This window comes from Mya arenaria, chromosome 2, assembly GCF_026914265.1.
Source record: "Mya arenaria isolate MELC-2E11 chromosome 2, ASM2691426v1".
Taxonomy (NCBI): Eukaryota; Metazoa; Mollusca; class Bivalvia; order Myida; family Myidae; genus Mya; species Mya arenaria.
This window is the reverse complement of record NC_069123.1, coordinates 59,152,157-59,170,922: the sequence shown is the minus strand read 5'-3', so window position 1 is coordinate 59,170,922 and position 18,766 is coordinate 59,152,157. Positions and strand designations below refer to the sequence as shown.

Genomic DNA, 18,766 nt, shown 5'->3' with positions numbered 1-18,766 from the left:
GTTAAAAGTGTATATTTAGAGAATACTTGAAGCTGTCAATACTCGTTTGTTTGTTCAACATTGTCATTCAGCTTATAGACTTTCAATAGCCGAACAGCCACCATGAATACAACTTACAAAGTCGTGTACTTTCTCTTTTTTGCAAACAATAAATTCATATTTTACAATATTCTACAAAGGCATTATTTTGTTTTCCATCTGTGTGTGATGTTCTTATCAGTTTCTTTGTCTTACGATCGCATCGCCATGGACTTATGGTGCTATTCATATTGGACTTTAATAATAAATGCGCTTTTAAAATATTTATTAGCATAAAATGAACATACGTGTGGCACAATCATAAAATATATTACAATAGAATGTATGAGAAAAACAACATGACAAACACTTGTCTATAGGTCGTATATTGATCAGCACTCTGCCGAAGACATTAACTCGACGGACTGGTAACTGGTAAGATGGTTAACTACCACTATATTATATTCATTATGAATATATACTTTTGTCCAATCGTTTACATAATATACATAACACAGCACAATGCTAAATGGAATCCATACAACAGGCAGTTTAATTATGTTTGCACCAGATTTGGATACTTTCGTAGTATGAAGAGCGATTTCAAGAGCGGCGTCTAGTTTCCTTATAACGTCATCGAAACAAAACTTCCCACTTCCTTATTTCAACAGAAGAATACAAGTACCCATTCAAGCTCTATATTACCGCACACTCATACTTCGATATTTTGTATATTGTTAATAAACTAAAGTGTACATGACACGACTTCACAGTTTGGCCTGTATTATGTAGGCAGTGACGCAGCACCGGCACCGGACGAGAACATAAGACTACGACACAGCGCACGGTGACGTCACCGCTGACGTAGATGTCACGTGCCGCTCTGCTCGGTGGCGTTCTATGGCCTGAATTAGGGTGAGGGCGGGGCCGACTTTCATCCCAAGGGTGCGTGTAAGATGCTGGGTGGTTAGGTACGGCAGGACACGCCCGCTGATCCCCTGATCGTGGAACGTCTAGAATAAAATAATAAAAAAATGAGAAAATAATGTAAACACTAATACCATAACTGGCGTAGACCTGTGCGACACATAGCTTGCAGTAAGGAACTATTCTTAATAGTCATTACGATATATGCCACAGGTTTCTTTAAAAAATACTAATACATAAATTAACTGAATACTATACATTCATATTATTTATTTACATGAAAACACGAATATCATAATATCTATGCTATTCATGAAATTGTATAGAGCTATATTGTACCTTTGCATAGATGGCGCATCCCTCTAGCGCTACCAAGAAGTGACATACTTGATCAACGCCCCAAGTTGTGATGTCTTCATTTCCGGACCCGCCGCATGTACATCCGCTTAAACTTGATTTCGGAAATCGATTACCGTAATTGGTATGGTTTGGAATCGAGGGCGGCCTTTGTGCGTAGCCATTTTTCATGGGATGAATGTTATTTTTATATCCGTTAGCTTGAGAAACGGATTTCAGTGAAGAATCATGCATGGATGGGTCACTTCGCTTGGAATGTTTGGTCTTCATTGAGAAGTCCAGTGGTCCGTCCGCTTCTAGAATACTTGATGATTTTGTAGAAACCGTTTCGGTTTTTCGCCTTTTTACTGACAAATCTAATGCACCATTTTCGTCAACCTCGATATGTTTTCTTTTTCTATTAGCACAATCTTCAATATACTGAAACATTCTATGTCTATCGTCTAACGCCTGGCTTACAGGTCGCTTATGGATTTCTGACGTTGGATTTCTGTTTGTTAATTCACGTTTGACGTCAACAACGGGGCGCGAGTGCGCTTGGACGTTACTCACGATCCTTGCATGCGATTGTTCACGTTGCTGTATATGTGACGTATGTGATGGCGGATTTCCAGCGTAGCTGTTAACGTGCATAGCGGGGACGTTGCACATGCTGTAGAGTTGCTGAGTCATGGCGAGGAGAAGCTGCTGGGTGATCATAGGGTAGAGAAGCGCCGCCTGCTCCCCGGCCTCCTGACCTTCACCCTGCTGGGTAAGCAGACGGAGCATGTCGTGCTTCTGCTGCAGGTCCTTTAAGGTGGCGAACGCAGCGTCCTTGTTACCAACGGAAACGGAAGCGGACTGAAAATATATATAAAAAATATATTTCTGAATAACACTAAAAGCCAATAGTTATCTAAGCACGGCCCAAATCAGCTTTACAATATACTTCGTTATTGAAGTATACACTTTATTTCTATTGTTGTCTAATTAGTGCTTGAAATAGATGAAATTGATCTTGAGTTTATAACAGGGAAATGATACGATCGTATAAAACTACCTTAATGCGTTGAACATTTATGCGTATGTTGGCCGTGCACGGAATATAGGGTAACAGATGGCCCAAGGCTGGCTATGAAAGCAAACCACTGCGGATGATGTATACGTCGAATAACGATTTCATGTTCACATATTTTATCCTTTATCTTACAAATTATCATATTGCGTGACCAATGTTTGACATAGAAATTCTACGAGAGGCTCCTCATTACGATTGTACTATCACAATTTGGACCAACGTTTATAGATTTCCGCCGAACTACGCGGCCATTCTACTCCGATATTTTATTTTATTTAACATATTGGACAATAAAAGGTAACGATACCCAATTAATAAAATAAATGCCGAACTCCAAGCAGCCACGGACCTATATGAGGCAGCTAATATCTAATGTGTACACAAATGACGTATATAACGTGGAAATGCCAACGATTCATAAATACTTAAAGTCTTTCGAGATCAATATGTCATGTCTGGCACTCGTGTAATTAGCCGGCTCGCGTGACGGCAATTTTCCGTAAGCTGAAATACAGGCGTCATGTTTATTTTCCGCTGTCTTTATGGACGGTTACTAAGCGACTGCATATTAATTCGGACATCTTCGGAACTGATTGTGTGTTACAACAATCAAACGCGAGTCACCGCCAATGTTTTAACGAGACCAATCGTTACCTTACAATGAAGTGTTTTTCCCCATAACACCGCCCTACTTAAGCATTTCTAGCGGCAACACAAAAAAGCAATCATTAATATCATTTTTGCAGGTTACGTGTCAGTCTCATAATTATATATCTTTGCTTCCCTTTAATTGTTTTTTTCAAAAAAGCACCGAATGCCTTGATTCCTCATGAAACTGCACTTATGTCAAATAGACATGGATGTTATGGATTTCTGCACCTATGTATACGATAACCGAAATAAGTTATTGCTCACCAGCATGTGCAGTGAATTAAACTAGTTCTGAACGTGATACGCAATCGAGATAATAAACGCATCGTTTACACCAATGTATAAATTATGCTAACCACAGAAACATTTACAAACAAAATATAAAATGTATTAATAACGCCTTTTAAAAGTAGTTGAAAGGTACAACTTAAAATGGATTTAGCCATTGTCAATAATGTGAGATACGGTGATTATCTAACTCCGCTTTTGCGTATTTCTTTACAATTATTTTGTAGTTAATTTAATTTACACAAAAAGTAAATGTGATTGTCACGTTTCCGCGATTTGTCTGATCAATTTCGGGACGCATGGACTTGATGTGGATTGAAGTCTTATTCATCAGACAAACGCTGTATTAAAGCGGGCGTTGTTTCTCCAGAAAATAAATCGTCTTACCCATAAACCGAAGCCATGACGGACATAAAATCCTTGAAGGGCATCGCCGAAAGCCTCCGCATATCGTCCATGGACGGCATCTGGCCGTACTGCAAGGACGGAAATGCGACAGACGGCTCCATCTTTGCCGCCCTTTCCTGTTTAACGCCGGCAACACGGCCGTTGATAACGGTTGCGCTATTTAGTCCATTCTGTGACTCAGTCGTGGGTTCAAGCTTGACGGACGTTGAAGATGGCGTTGGCATGGTGACAGGTTTGGATTTCAGAGAATCTGGATATGTCGTTAATGGTTTTGGTGACGCCGTGTTTGGTGTTTTTACAGGCGACGTCTGGCGGTTTTGCAAGAGCTGTTCTTTATATTTCCTTGCAGAAAGCAGTGCATCTTGTAGCATCATTGATTGCAAGTTCTGTTTTGGAGCACTTACTGGTGTTTTAATTTCTACGTTCTGAGTTACAGCACTATCGAGTTTACTTTGTTCTTTGTCAGCGGGTTTAACTTCATTGTCCGTAATCGGCATATCGAGCTTAACCTTTTCTCGGTTAATTTTCAATTTTAACCCGACACTTGGGGATGCTAGAGTCGATTTGAATGTCTCAACCAATTTGCCACCATCGATCGCATTTATGTTTTGTTCAATGCCGACACGTTCGCTTGGCGGCGTCGGCGGCGGGGTAACGGTTGCGTTCAGGGCATCTACGGACACACTGATATCCGGGTGAGTCTTGACGAAGCTGTCACCAGCGAGCCCTTCCTTCTGCAGCACCGGCATCTCCGGGTCGACATCGCCGTGGTCGCTGCTGACATCCCGTTTGGTGATATTTGAAACATCTGCGCTGTCCAATTTCGGGACGTCGGGAACTTTAGTGAGCGCTGAATGGGAACAGAGAAATGGTTAATGAAAAAGCCCGTTGCAGCCGTTAATGTCTTTCATTACCAACAAGAGTTATTCACAGAATAATGTGATCAAATGGAGTTGACGTGCCTTGTTGTATTTTATGGTTAGGCATGGCAATACTCAATTTAGTATCGTCTGAATAAAGAGGTGCAGGAAATTATAAATAAGCTAACGGCATGTTCAGACATGCTCTCGTAATTGTCTGTATATAAGAATCAATGACGAAAACGTGAAAGTTACGTGACTTTGTTGGCGGAATAGGTAAACACGAAATTACCAGACGGCAATTGTAGACATTAGGTGTCGTGTTTCATCTTTCGAAAAAAGCACCTACGATCAATAAAAAGTTTATTCAGAACGACGATGTCTTTGTTTCGTATGAAAGTTGCATATCACTTAAAGTACCCACTTAATGACTTTCTGCGGAAACAGAAACCAAATACAAATGCTTACATGTAGCACTACAAAGAGTTAAAAACAAAATCATGGATTTCCGTAATACAAAGAAATGAACGATTCTTTCTTTACATGTATACATGTACACTCATTTACATGTACACAATCTCGCAACATACGTTTATCGTATATCGTTCGGCCCATCGCGCAGCCAAGCCGTAATTACGAAGGAGGAAATACGGGAAAATGTGTTCACGGTCGTAGAAAACGGTTTATCTATCTGCGCTTATCTAAACATTTCTAGGGTACTTTTTTCCTCGGATAATGAGAGAAATTGACGTACAATGAATTAGCGCACGTACCGATTCTGCGACTTATGGCACTTGTATTCCTGCAAATATCCATAATAGCTCGAACGCGGCTCTGCCAAAACATTATAAATGTCAGGAACCGTTTACGTAATCAATATCATCGTCATTAATTGTTATTGTATATAGACAATCATATCTTTGCGGCAGTGCGTGAACAGAACATTTAATTTAGAAATACGAGAAAACTCTTTATTGATCGAACGTAACAAATCAAGCTGGCGGAGATAGGTGCTCTATCAGTATCTGACGCAGACGCAGATTTAATCGGTTTTGCTTATCTTTGAACTCATGATGTGTACCTGTTGTTTTTGTAAGCCGCAGGGTCTTTACAAACTCGTCAAGGCGCCTCTCTTCGTCCGTCCGTGTGTCTGCGGGAGAAGACGGCGCATCCACTTCCGGCCTGAAATTTATTTTGATATTGTCAGTAAATGTGGTTCGTGCATATTATCCGTAGATAATGCCTGATTTACAACAGTTGACTTAATTGTGATTAAGAGCACCGGTTAGCTTGTAAGTGTACGAAATAAACCCAAACATTGGACTATTGTTTGTAGGCACGACGGAAACCCCATTAGGCTCTTTATCTGAGATGTATCGGGATCATTTACCATATATGACAAACACAGACTATGGTTATGGATGGTTTTGAAAGGTTCGTTAAAACATACAGATTACTTGGTTTAAGCATTTCTGTAATAGTTGATGTAATCATCGAGAGCGCCAGTTACCTCTAGAATGGCACGTTTTAGTGTTAAAACTCTCATTACAGTACAAACCCATTATCAATACCCCCTCACCTATTATCTTTCCCTTCCGACCCATCGTCTGCATCCTTTTCCGGCTTGTCCTGCAAGCGCCCGAGTGAGAAGGAAGTCACGTGAAGGGCGTCCTGTGCTTTGCGTGCTTTGTCGCCCGCCTCTCCCGGTCGACGCCCCCTTTGCCGCTTTGGTTTCCGGCCTCGCTTCTTGGGCTGCTGAACATCCTGTTATAAACAAAAACGGGGAATTGTTGACAATCTTAGCTACAAACTGTGTTTCAGGACTCCGGTTTCAATAAAGATTTAAATGTATAACGTTGCTGCAGTTTACACATTTTGTGAATGCTATAAATAAGCATATTTTAAACATCAACACAACAATTTTACTAGTATGACAATAGGGCTATTGCGATTGAGCTCAATAACTTCCGCCAATATGCGTCAGACAGTTCAGCTGTGTGCATGGCAATTTACATTTTACATTGTAATGTTCAAGGGTGTTTTCGCGAAGTTCTAATGACACATATTGATGCCATTAGCACGTGCTCACGTGAAGAGATTCGTATCTGTATCCGCACGCAAGTTTACAGCATTCATGAGTTTATCCTGGTGAACAGCGATGCAGTTCTTAAAGACGTTACCGTAAGCAACCACAATTATTCATATCATATTAACAACCCGACGTTTAGAAACGAGTTCAGACAGATTGAATGGTTAGTTATAGCTTTATATATAAATACATTAGGATGTTCTCGCCATCATGCATACTGGGGAATCATGGAAGTGATAATGTATAGTAAATGATCAATGTTGTCGTATTCAACAGGCACACGTGTCGCTTCATGTAGGTTGTAACACATTTTATATTGCGACATTCGATCATACATGTATGCACAATGCGACATATGCCATCAATTATTAACGAAATAATTGTTCGATCACTTTTTCCGAACGTTAGACCTTATTTCTAAGTAGTAATACTATATATTAGGGAAATAATAGTTGATTGGTCAGTTAAAACGAAGGCATTGGGACGTTGTATTTCATTTGTGACGTTGACTTATATTCACGAACATTCTTGATCTAATGAGATTTCGTCGTTCACTCGTTGATAAGAGGAGATAATGACCCCCTATGTGCATACGTGCATTGCATATCTTGTGATTACCTACTAGTATTGTAACACACACATACACACAAACACACATATATATTTATATATATATAGTTATACACTGATGTATTATACATCAATTCTCTCGAGCAAATAAAGAAAACATACTAATAATTGACACCATTATCGCGTATTAAAACAAACCAAATGATCAATAAAATGAATTCCAATATGTATACTTAACGAAAATATATGTATGATTATGTATTATTATGTATTATTATGTATTTTTATGTATTAATTGGGACACCATTTCGGTAAATGTTGTCAAGTGAACTGTGCTGGAGGCTAATTGCATTTGCAAATCGTGTACGTTTTATTGCAATTGCGCATCGATGCTTTAACAGTTTTGCAAACTAAATATTTCATGGCGCGACATAGCCAATAATAAACGTGCATAATGCCGTAAAAAATCTTCTTTTGCAATTAATCGTCTCAAAGACCAGAACACGCAGAATCAATAAGGATAAACCGACAATAGTACAACGAGACGTCGACATCACGAAACTACTTGAAATATTCTAATTAATCTAAATTCAAACTGGCAGTTTTTGTCGTCTCCACTGATAGCAACAAATGTGATTCGAATTTGGCCCGCCGTTTTACAAAAGAATTCAGTTACGAATATCTTAGCCCCTGGTTCCAGTGATGCGAAATTATTTAAATCCTCACCAGAAACCAACCATTACCCCTTTAGCTATAATCATCGAACCGTGACATTACTAGTGTTATGGGAAATTTGTTCTATTCAGTTTAATCGTGATTTCCGCTGTAAACCAAACCAAAAGAAACAAACTGACTAGCGTCTCAGTAATCTTATGTCAGTAGTTGAAAATAATAAAAATATACGCATGCTTATAACTATCAAAGACAGTATAGTTGAGAGATGGTGAGGTGGTTTAGAGAGTCCGGCTCTCATAAACGAGATGGCGGTTACGAGGCCTACCACGGACATTTCCTCATAGTAATTGACCTTGGTCAGTAGTGGTTTCTACCAAAGATACGGTCTCGGATGTGATTCTGTTAAGCCATCAGAGTTCTTCCCGATCGAGCAAAACAGAAATTAATATGAAATTACTATCTATTAATACCTATCCTTCAAGCCATTCGGTGTATGAAATATTATGATGCTGCGAAAAAAAGTGATTATTTAGTTCGTAATCTGCTTCAGACACTTTAACAAGACCCCGAAACGTCACTCCCTTGTAAACAGCTTAAGCTGAGCTCTATATTTTTGTTTTGGTATCATTTGTGTAAAGTTAACATTTTTTACTTTAAAAGAAATTCTCTTTATGATAATTACGATAACGGCTTAAAATTTATTTAGCAAACTCAAAATAAAGTTAGAAAATGGTTTAATGAAATTGGGGCCTAGCCCGACAGTGGAATGCTTCGAGAGATGGAATACTTGGAGATATTTGGGCCTAGCCCGACAATGGAATGCTTCGAAAGATGGAATACATGAAGATATTTGGGCCTAGCCCGACAATGGCATGCTTCGAGATTTTTGGGCCTAGTCTGACAATGAAATGCGTTTTATGTCCCTCCGTAGTCAAAATGGAGTTTGACTAAACAGCTATTCTGAGACATAATCGTTGAAAATCACGATCTTCATAGTTACAATTATACAAACAATCTTTTTCATTGTACATATATCTTTTCGAAGTTAACGTTAAGTAAAACATATAATATCTTAAAATCAATTCCCCAACATGTCTATGCATCAATCATTTTAGGGCAGAAAAATCGAGTGTATCGACGTCCCGCCTTAAATACAGTTCAAGTGTGCTGATGGATGAATAATCAACACACAACTAGCCTCCTAAGGCCATAATTAATTCATAATCGCTCAATGTTATATCTTACATCACAAACGTGTATTCTCAAGATTGTTTACACTTAAGTTTATAAAGTCACATGTTTGGTAAACGTGTATGTTGTGATGTCTCACAGCGACTCTAGAGGACACGTGAAACCATACGATTTACGAACACAGAACACAATATAAATAATGGCATGAACTTGTGTTTTATTTGAAAACTGCACCGACAAATAGTTTATCCTGAACATATAGATATTACTTTTTACTGAAGTGGTACGGTAAACCGGTGCAGTATTTTTGAATGATATCATTTTTTAAGTACGTTATTTTTGTCAAACGGCTCATTTAGCGCCAGGCTATAATGATTTCGACTAAAGCAAACTTAATATACAGGCTACTGTTTACTTTCATTTCATTAACTTCCCCCTACTTGAATTCAGCGGATAAAGGATTGTTCATATAGATTGTCTGGCATTTGACGCAATAATTGAAATAGTCAAATACGGATATATATTTACCACAGTATAACCATACGCGTATAACATGATACTTGATATCTGATTTTATCTGTTTCAAACTAAGCTGGTAAAAACTGTTTGTAATACATGAAGTTTGCAACGTGTGCAAAAGTCACGTAGCTTATTCGGTCAAACCCATTGGCAAGCTTGACTGCAGTGATCTGGTTCACTCAGATTTAATGTAACAAGAAATTAGAGATCCTTGTTTCAAGCCATTTCAATCATGCGCATTCAAAATCTCGTGCAATCAATGCATTTAATGCCAAGATATTTCCGTACGATTGCAGACGAGTTTTCGCGCCTAAATTCCAATATGAGCAGATGGCAGCCACGTAGTTACGCTCGAATCGTCTGACGTATAACATGTAATTACAGAATGGCAAAAACAATCACTTCCACTGAAATAGGCGAGAAACTATTCTTACGTGAGATACCCGATAATCTATGCGGAAACAAAACACAAACACGTGCATTCGCCATAATCATTGGCGTTCAGAGACAAACAATGAACAGGGAAGAAAAATGTGATGCGGCTTAAAAACACCCAATGATGGCTTTTTATTTCTTTAGCTACATATTTAAGGAAAAATATAGAATTTCATTTCAACCACAAGCAGGATTTCAAATTCAACTCACGCTCGAACCATTTCATAAAATCCGGCACGCATGAAAGTTAAGAGCAAGCGGAAACAGAGAGAAGTGATTTACAGACGGCGCGATTAAGCGTTACCGGGTTCAGAAGTGAATATAGGGGAGTTTTACTCTCTCTTTCTAAACAGAACACTATTTATGATCCTTTTAAATAAATGGTGTGATTAGCCGTTTTCGTGTTTGGAACAATATGAATATCTGATCGAAGCCATAGTCCGTGCCATCCCAATTTGGCTTACAGTGTACCAGTGTGGTAATTTAAAGGCAATTTATGAGTCAATTCAAATTCAAATTGTGTGAGTGACACAAAGGCATATCCCTTAAAACATGTTGATTATCAAGTAAGAAACTTATTGACCGATGAGATCGACTCATAAATAGTTCTTAGCTTACAATATACCATTCACCCCAGAGCTTCTCAGACATTAAAAGACCGATAAAAGCCGCCTAATGGCTAAGAGCGTCAGCGAGCCGGAAAATGAAACTCTGGCCGGGAAAGGCGTTGTTTCCGTAACCGCTCCGCGACCCCTGACGGCCGCGCGGCACTGGAGGTAGCCGCCACTTGCGTCAATGGCTCGTATGTCTGCATAATTCGTATTCAGTGTCAACGACGAACGATTCATTATATGCGATGCTCTTGGCCTCATTATAACCAGCTCTCTTAATAAAGGTTTCTTATTCAAAAATAGTTTACAATCGGAACCATCTGATCAATTAGACTGCTTACATGCTCAATCACGCATGTACACATAAACTAGTGTTTGATATGGCCTGGGACCAATATAAGATCAAGAAATGATCGTCTCAGGTACGGCATCATAAACATGTTGTGCAAAAAGTCTACGTTAATCGTATCTATAGGGATGCGTGCTTAGGCAGTCAGTGAACCTTCCAACGGAGTGACTGAACCTTCTAGTCCCATCCTTACGTCGTGCACGTACTTGTTAACAACAATGCACTATAATCTAAGAGCATTTAAATCAGAAAGGAAAACAACAACCTACTTGCCGTGCGGCTTCTATCATTACAACTGTAAGCAAACAGGCATTATAAGAGGTTGATCTTGAAAGAAATACTACTATATTTTAGTTAGTTTTCCTGTGTCAGAGTATTAACTTCGGGAAAAGGTAATAATTTGTTAACTAATCGGGTTGAGTCGAGTTTCCAGCATAGCATCGTACAGAGACAGTGTTGTAGCGCAGTTTGAGACAGGGCCTACTCCGTGTTTTATTGCCACTACACGCACACCACGTCTCGCCGCCGCTATATCGCCGCCGCCTCTATATCGCCGCCTTTATACAGGAAATTACCGTTCCACGTTATTGTTCTGTTTGTCTCGCCTTAGATCTACACAAGCCTGGTGTATAGTTGTTCTCATACGTAAAAAAGAAATGTTTCTGTAAAACAATCGTTCACATGGAGGCGGAAGCCTATTGATCACGAAGGAACGACTGCGCGTGCTTTCCACCTCTCAAAATAGATAGTGACGTGCTATCCTTTGTTATGAACTTTTGAATCTAATTGCCGTTTGCATAATGACGATCAAATATCAGAAAATACTATAACAGTTATATAGTTAAGACTGAATGGCGTGTTCAACGCATAATTCAACAGTTTTAAATAAAAACTTCATAAATAGAAACCAATTGTCAGAGTGTTGTTCTCATCTTTTTAAATTTTCGTGTATACTTCATTTCATTGTTCCGTTTTTAGTTCTTCACAGCATATAATTATCAGGTAACATAATGTTTCACACTTTTTCCAAAGATTAAAAGTACATTCAACAACACATAGACGTGCGGCTCGTTTCAATACTACTAGTATCTATCATTTTAAATGCAAGTTATACATGTACATGTATATACATGTACGAATATCGATCGTGTGTCGGTCTACTTGCAAACCATATCAATATATTTATATTGTTCATACAAACAGGTTACGATTCAGGAATTACGTAGGCGACGAATGCATCAATATGATAGTGAAACTAGTTTTATACACGATTACTAAAAATTTTTAATGTGATTTAAGTCAGGATTGCATTTTTTACCCGTTATTCTAGAAAAAGTGTAAATGAATATTACCGCGGCTTGCATATCGTGCTAACATTTGTTACGTGCAGTCCTTAATGTTAACTGGTAACATTTGTCACGTGCGATTTCCCGCTAGACATTTCCCGCCCCAGATATCATTCTAATGATCACGAAAACTATTTATTTTACAAATGTCAAACGTTCGCCTACGGTCGTATCCAGAACGTGACGGCAGCATTGATATTTTATATGCTCAACAACCGCTAGGTTCCTGGTAATTGCAACTTTTAATTGCTACCTTGTAGACAGTTTCTAAGAAACAGAATGGCGGCGGTCTCAGTTGAGCACCATGGGGCTGTACTTTACGACAGAGACAGTTTCATTATTTGTAAATGTTAAACCACAGTTTAATAGTTACCATGATCGCGTCACTAGACAAAGGTTTTTAAGCAAATGTATTGTTTATATAAAAGGATATTAACTAGTACAAATGCATACAGGATTGTCTCAATACTATTGAAACCGTTTCGGGATTGTTGGTAATAAACACCTTCAATTGTTCAAATTTCTCAATTCAATTTTGCTCAATAACGACAGAAGCATTTCGTAAGATTTTTCGTCCTTTTAAATAACTCTCGCCCTGATCACAAGTGACTCATGTCGTCCCACTTCCGTTTCTCAGTGAGGCGAGGGCCGGACGCTCGCGCGCTCGAGTCACGCAAATTACCATTGCTTGATACACCCTGAACCAGAGCGGCAAACCACACTATTGATTCCCGAATGAAAGATTAGCGTCCTCGTTATGCCTATGTTAATAGAAGAATATAACCGTTTAAAACGATTTCCCAATGGCAAATTCTCTAAAGGCAACGCGTCTCAGCTACTTGCGTCACAAATACAAATACAAGTACAAATACACAGATCTGTAGTACGTTTGATGTGTGTAAAAGATTAAAGGTCATTTAAATATATCTGCTGCTATCTATTTACAATAGGCCTACTTCAATAGTGAGTTTAGGTAGAATATCAATAAAACATGTATAGAGTATAACAGCAAAGAAAGACCATTTTCGCCACGGCCAGCAAATGTTTAATTTCCGGAGCTTCTAGCGTGCGACAGTAACTCTTTTACAGAAAATTGCGGTCACCAGCCATCAGTTGCATATATTGTGCGTAACCATCGTTTAGCTTGAATAGGTTTCGATCCAAAAAGATACAGACACATTGATTTATTGAAAATTGGTTCGCCGGCCACGTGTACAGAGATATCGCCAAGAGCGCTTTACATGGCTCGCAATTTTCGTCATTAATATCCAAATAATTTGGCCACATGTATAATTGATTCGTAAAACGTTATTTCATTACAGGCAATGGTGCTTCACAACGGTTACCAAGCCAACAACGTGCGGGTCACGTAACTGGTGTTTAGTCAACTAGCTGCATCAGGAGTCAAGAAATAAAACTAACATAATGGAATTAATCTTAAATGTAATAACCGAATACCAGTGGCTGTGTTAGTATTATAAATTGTCAGTATAAATACACTTTGTCCAATTCCGCCGTTTGCGGTTACAAATATCAAAAGTGTTAATGTGAGCTGATCCGTTTAATAGTTTGCTTATTCTGGGCTTTAGACACGTCATATCTTACACATATATGGCAAAACTACAAACTCATATGAATTCACTCTTTGTAGTTGTCAGATATATTAATTTCATTTCTGCTTACCTGAAGACAGCTCCTTAACATTACAACCTGTTGTGGTATAAAGAACATATGCCCTTTAAAGTAAACCATATTTACTGCTTACAATATGTATCGCCATGACGTCCACGTGCTCTTTCGTCATTCACGATAAAGCACGATGCCGTTTAAGCCACTTGTACGTCGGATGAGACATCGGATTGCCGACGAAATGATCTAATAACGAGATGCACTTTAACAGCTGGCGATTCAGGATGGCGACACCCGGCTATAAGGCGGCAATGGACGGCGCAGAGGGGCGCCTGCTGGGCATTTATTGGCCTCGGACGTACTAGCTTCTTTTATGCACTAAATCGATTACTATGAATCAATGCTAAACTTGCGAGACTAATGGGAGCACTGTGATCCACGTCGACATTTTATTGTGAAATGCTAATACTATTACTACTACTACTACTATTACGCCATTTGATACAGTAAACACACGTATTGCTTTCACCTACGAATGTTAGGAGAATTCGGTCTCTTTTATCAATACATAAATATACTTTGCCACGTGTGTGTATAATATAGCCGCTCTTGTTTGCCATTATAGCGGAAACAATCAAGATGTCGGTTAAAATTAATACGTAGAAAGCTCGACTGTGAGACTGATGCAAAATGTTGCCTGTGTCCTTAATTATCGGCTATGCTTGCTTCAATAAAGCGTTCTGCTGAAAATGTCGCCGTAAATGTAATGGAGGGTTTCAGAAACAATTCAGTCTCCATCTCATAATATGGTTTTGTTTGCCTGCGACGGTGAAAGTTAATAAATAACGGTCATATATTTAATAGTTATATTTAGATCTATTTTAAAAGGTGTATCGTCGTAGTATCGTTTAAACACATTGACTATATATATTCCGCCATTTGGGTCATGGCGATGTTTTGTGAGACAGTAGTTCTTTACAAATAAAATGCAAAAATGGTAAGCAGAAACTGTGTGTAGATACTCGTATATGTTTTTTAAGGCGCGAAAACTTGCATTCATAGTGATTGGTGTGTTTTCGCGCCCGATACTCTACGATAGTATTGAAAGGTAAATAATACACAGGTAATCAGAATGACCGCACATAATTATGGCCTGGTGAATGAAGGTTTACAAGAGGTTTGTATAATCTCCTTCACTCTAATCATTCATCAAAAATGCGAACAAAGGGAAGTCAGACCTTGTGTTTCGCCTGCGGAAATAGGACGACATATGTACACATCTCGTTTCTCGGCGTCCAAATTGTGTTTTTCGCCGACAGGCCGCGGGTTCCGTGCCTATTAAGCAGCGTATCTAGGGGGGATATTTATCTAATTGAAGACATGACGCCTTTATCTGAGTTATCAGAGTTTACGGGGAGCTTATTATTATAAATAGAAAACGAAATCTATACAGCCGGCGAGCAAGCGCGATCAAGCTCATGAGAAATAAGATTACCAATGTATACATTAGAGCTGTCTTTGTAAAAACCAGTTGTTGAAAGTGAAAGCTGAATAAATTGTGGTCCAACAGTTGAATCCTAATATTGTGTTCGCCTCTCCGTCACACAGACCGAGCGAGCGCATTTCGCCGGGCCCGGCTGTCGTGATTAATGTTTCGTGCCAAACTCACAGTGATAAATAAATACTTATCCATGAATGATATATAAACACAGAATTGAACCTACAGCAATAAATATACGCATGGTTAATGTCTGTTATATCTGTTACAACGATTTTGGGCAACTGGTAAACATAAAACGCAATTCTATGTGACACTATTTCTTTTCGCCCACATCAGACAAATTTGTTAAAGTAAATGTTAAACAATGAGATTGTATGTACGTACTTTATGATCATTATCTGAAACATATATATACCAATATGAACTGGTTTTGTATTTGTGTTTGTTATAGCGGCTGATCGTATACTGATTGATCAAGTATTTTTAAAACGCAGTAACCGCTTTTTGGCGATTCATTAAATTGTAGTATATAGTAATTAAATACACGTATTTCCGCAGTAGTCAATCATGTTAGCCACCACGTAAGCCAGCCAGTACTCTTGATATTATGTTCTCCATTTGTAAATATTTCATGCATTACCGGCAAATAGTACCGATTAACACTCGTTATACAGAAGATCGAAATGTGTATACGAATATGATTTATATTCAAGTACTTCTGCATTGTTGACTACAATAGTTCGTAAAGATACAATCGTAATTACGTATAACGTACATGTCAAATCTTTTGCGTAATATTGTAGTACGATCGTGCGCAGCTGCTCCATCTGTAGTATCTACACGTGTGCTTAGATATACGATAGCTCATATCTTGCACGTCATTCGCACCAATAAATATTTTAATATGGATGTTTGTAAATATCTGATGATTGTTATCATGAAAACCAAATAACTTAAGCGGATTCCGATATTTGCCAATGTACTTACGTGGCTTTGTGTCGAGAGCGCCGGGATCGCCGGCGGGGTTGGCTCCCCGACCGCGGCATTTCCGGTGTCGCCGACCTCCGCCTTCAGGCTCTCGCCATGTGACTCACTCGTGGGTTTCACATATTTGCATTTCTTTTCCTTTTTAATAGTGGCCTCTGTGACGGCTCTGGTGGGCGAGGCAATGATAGCAGCTTTTGCCTTTTTCGGGGATGAAGGGTGCACAACAACTAGTCCTTTATTTATCAAAAGCTTCAAACTCTTGCTTCTGTGACGAATAGAACGTTTCCAGTCCTTGGCGGTCTCCCGCCCGCTCACGGCTTGAAATTCATTTGGAGTCAACCAATTGTCATTAAACTTTACACAAGAACCCTTGCTACCTACACACAATTTACCCAAGTACATGAAGGCTTCGTTTGCACCACACTGTATGTCTAAGCAAGTTTCGCCATCTATTTCCGTTGGAAAAATTAAAATTTCATCTGAACAATTTCCGTCACTTTCACACTTTGACAATTTAGGTGACTTCTTCTTGCCATATTTCGGTGACTTTATCTGTTTTTCATCTTTCTTTGGTGTTTCCGTAGCTGCAGCACTCTCCATCACGTTTTCCGTAGCGCCTTCGTCCAGTTGAACGTTTTCCGTAACTTGCACTGTCACGGGCGGGTCATCTATGGTATCCTCATCATCCCCATAAATATTATCACTTTTTCCATCCATTTTCACATCGCTAGCTTTATCAACTGCATTCAAACTTACATTTCTGTTTAACCCGACCAATGCGCGCCTAGCTTTGTTCTTATTTCGTCGTTTCGCCATTTCCGTACCCACGTCTATACTTGATAAAATCCGATTATTGAATGTCACGCGGATTCGATTTCACACTGCCGTAAAAGCCTAGTATCTATACACTGGCAAACAAAGGACGTCCGCTTCTCGTCTTTGCGATAACGGAGCTCGCCTGATAGCAGGATATTTACATTCGAACTACGATAGCCGCCGCTCGGCTTCGTTATCCAAGCATTCCATAAAGTATATTGTCCGTCGCTTTAGCTGCCTTCCCGTCAATAATGATTAAAACACCAGTGTTTAGTTTAACGCTCGCTACCGTGTCTCAGCGCCCGGAGCGAAATAATAATTATAACTGACTAAATATTTATTTTAATGTTTGTGTAAATAGTACTGTACATGTCCTGTAAATAGTGTTTTATATATTAATAGTCATAATGAGATACATTTCCGTTGCTTAAAGGACCCTTTCTTTGTGTACGTGTCTATACAAAGCCGCTTATATTAATGACGATTAGTTGCACGGCGGACGCATCAGAAAGCCGAACCTATTAACATGTTCAATAGCTCAAAACTAACATAAAATGCGAGAGGCGTAAAATGAAATATATTCAAAACAGCGATCCCCCGTAACTAGATCCTGAGGCAATGCCGAATGTTAAAGCTACGATTTATATTAAAATGCGATAACCAAATTGTCGGAGGGACGCTTTGACGGTCGTATCCGAGCGTCAATGAATAATTAAGTTAATGACAAAGAGAGCTAGGCCCGGAATTGTAATCAGTCGCATTTAAGATCCACACAATCTTATCGAAATAATATCCTATCCAGTTAAGTGTGTAGAAACCTCCACTCGCCACCGCGGAAGTGGAAATAATCGTGTAATTACGTGACATCACTAAGTCAAGCAAACATTTAGCCCCAGGACACCAGTGATAAATCGATACATGTAAAACCGTTCGATTACTTTTATACATGCTAGCAAGTTCCGACCATCTTGCCAGCATAAATAATAAATAACTTAACAAATAAATCGCACCGCCAACCGAACCCCTTTCTAAACTATAAACAAAAGTTTTTTGCGCGTTCCTTTGTTTTCAATCAACGCCCCTGTGCCCGGTTCCGCCTTTGTAGGTCCGGATAGTTTTACACCGATCGTTAACTACAGAAATATTAAACCGCCAGCCTGTGCGTGCGTAATACTGAATACATGTATATTTTCACAATGTGTTTCCTTATTTCATGTCTTCCGCCTATATCAAGTGCTGCTTTACAAAACTAGATTAAATACTATAGATTAGGCGTGCCGCTATCGTTTAGTTTGTCGATACATTACCCTAAGTTCGTGAAACCCACAATCAAATAACTGAAACACTGAAATTTGCTCATTTTCGCCCCGACATGCAGTCTCTTTGTTCTACGGAATTGATCTAAACCGAGTCCGTTTTATAGTTTCATTAAACTGAGTACTTTAGAATACCGCAGCTTTCTCTGCCGCTTCATAAATAATC

At 39.0% G+C, this 18,766-nt stretch overlaps 1 pseudogene; it reads right to left on the bottom strand.

Moving 5' to 3' along the window:
• Nucleotides 1-287: 287 nt before the first annotated feature.
• LOC128210926 (uncharacterized) lies at nt 288-18,458 on the bottom strand (annotated as a pseudogene).
• Between the last annotated feature and the right edge of the window lie 308 nt (nt 18,459-18,766).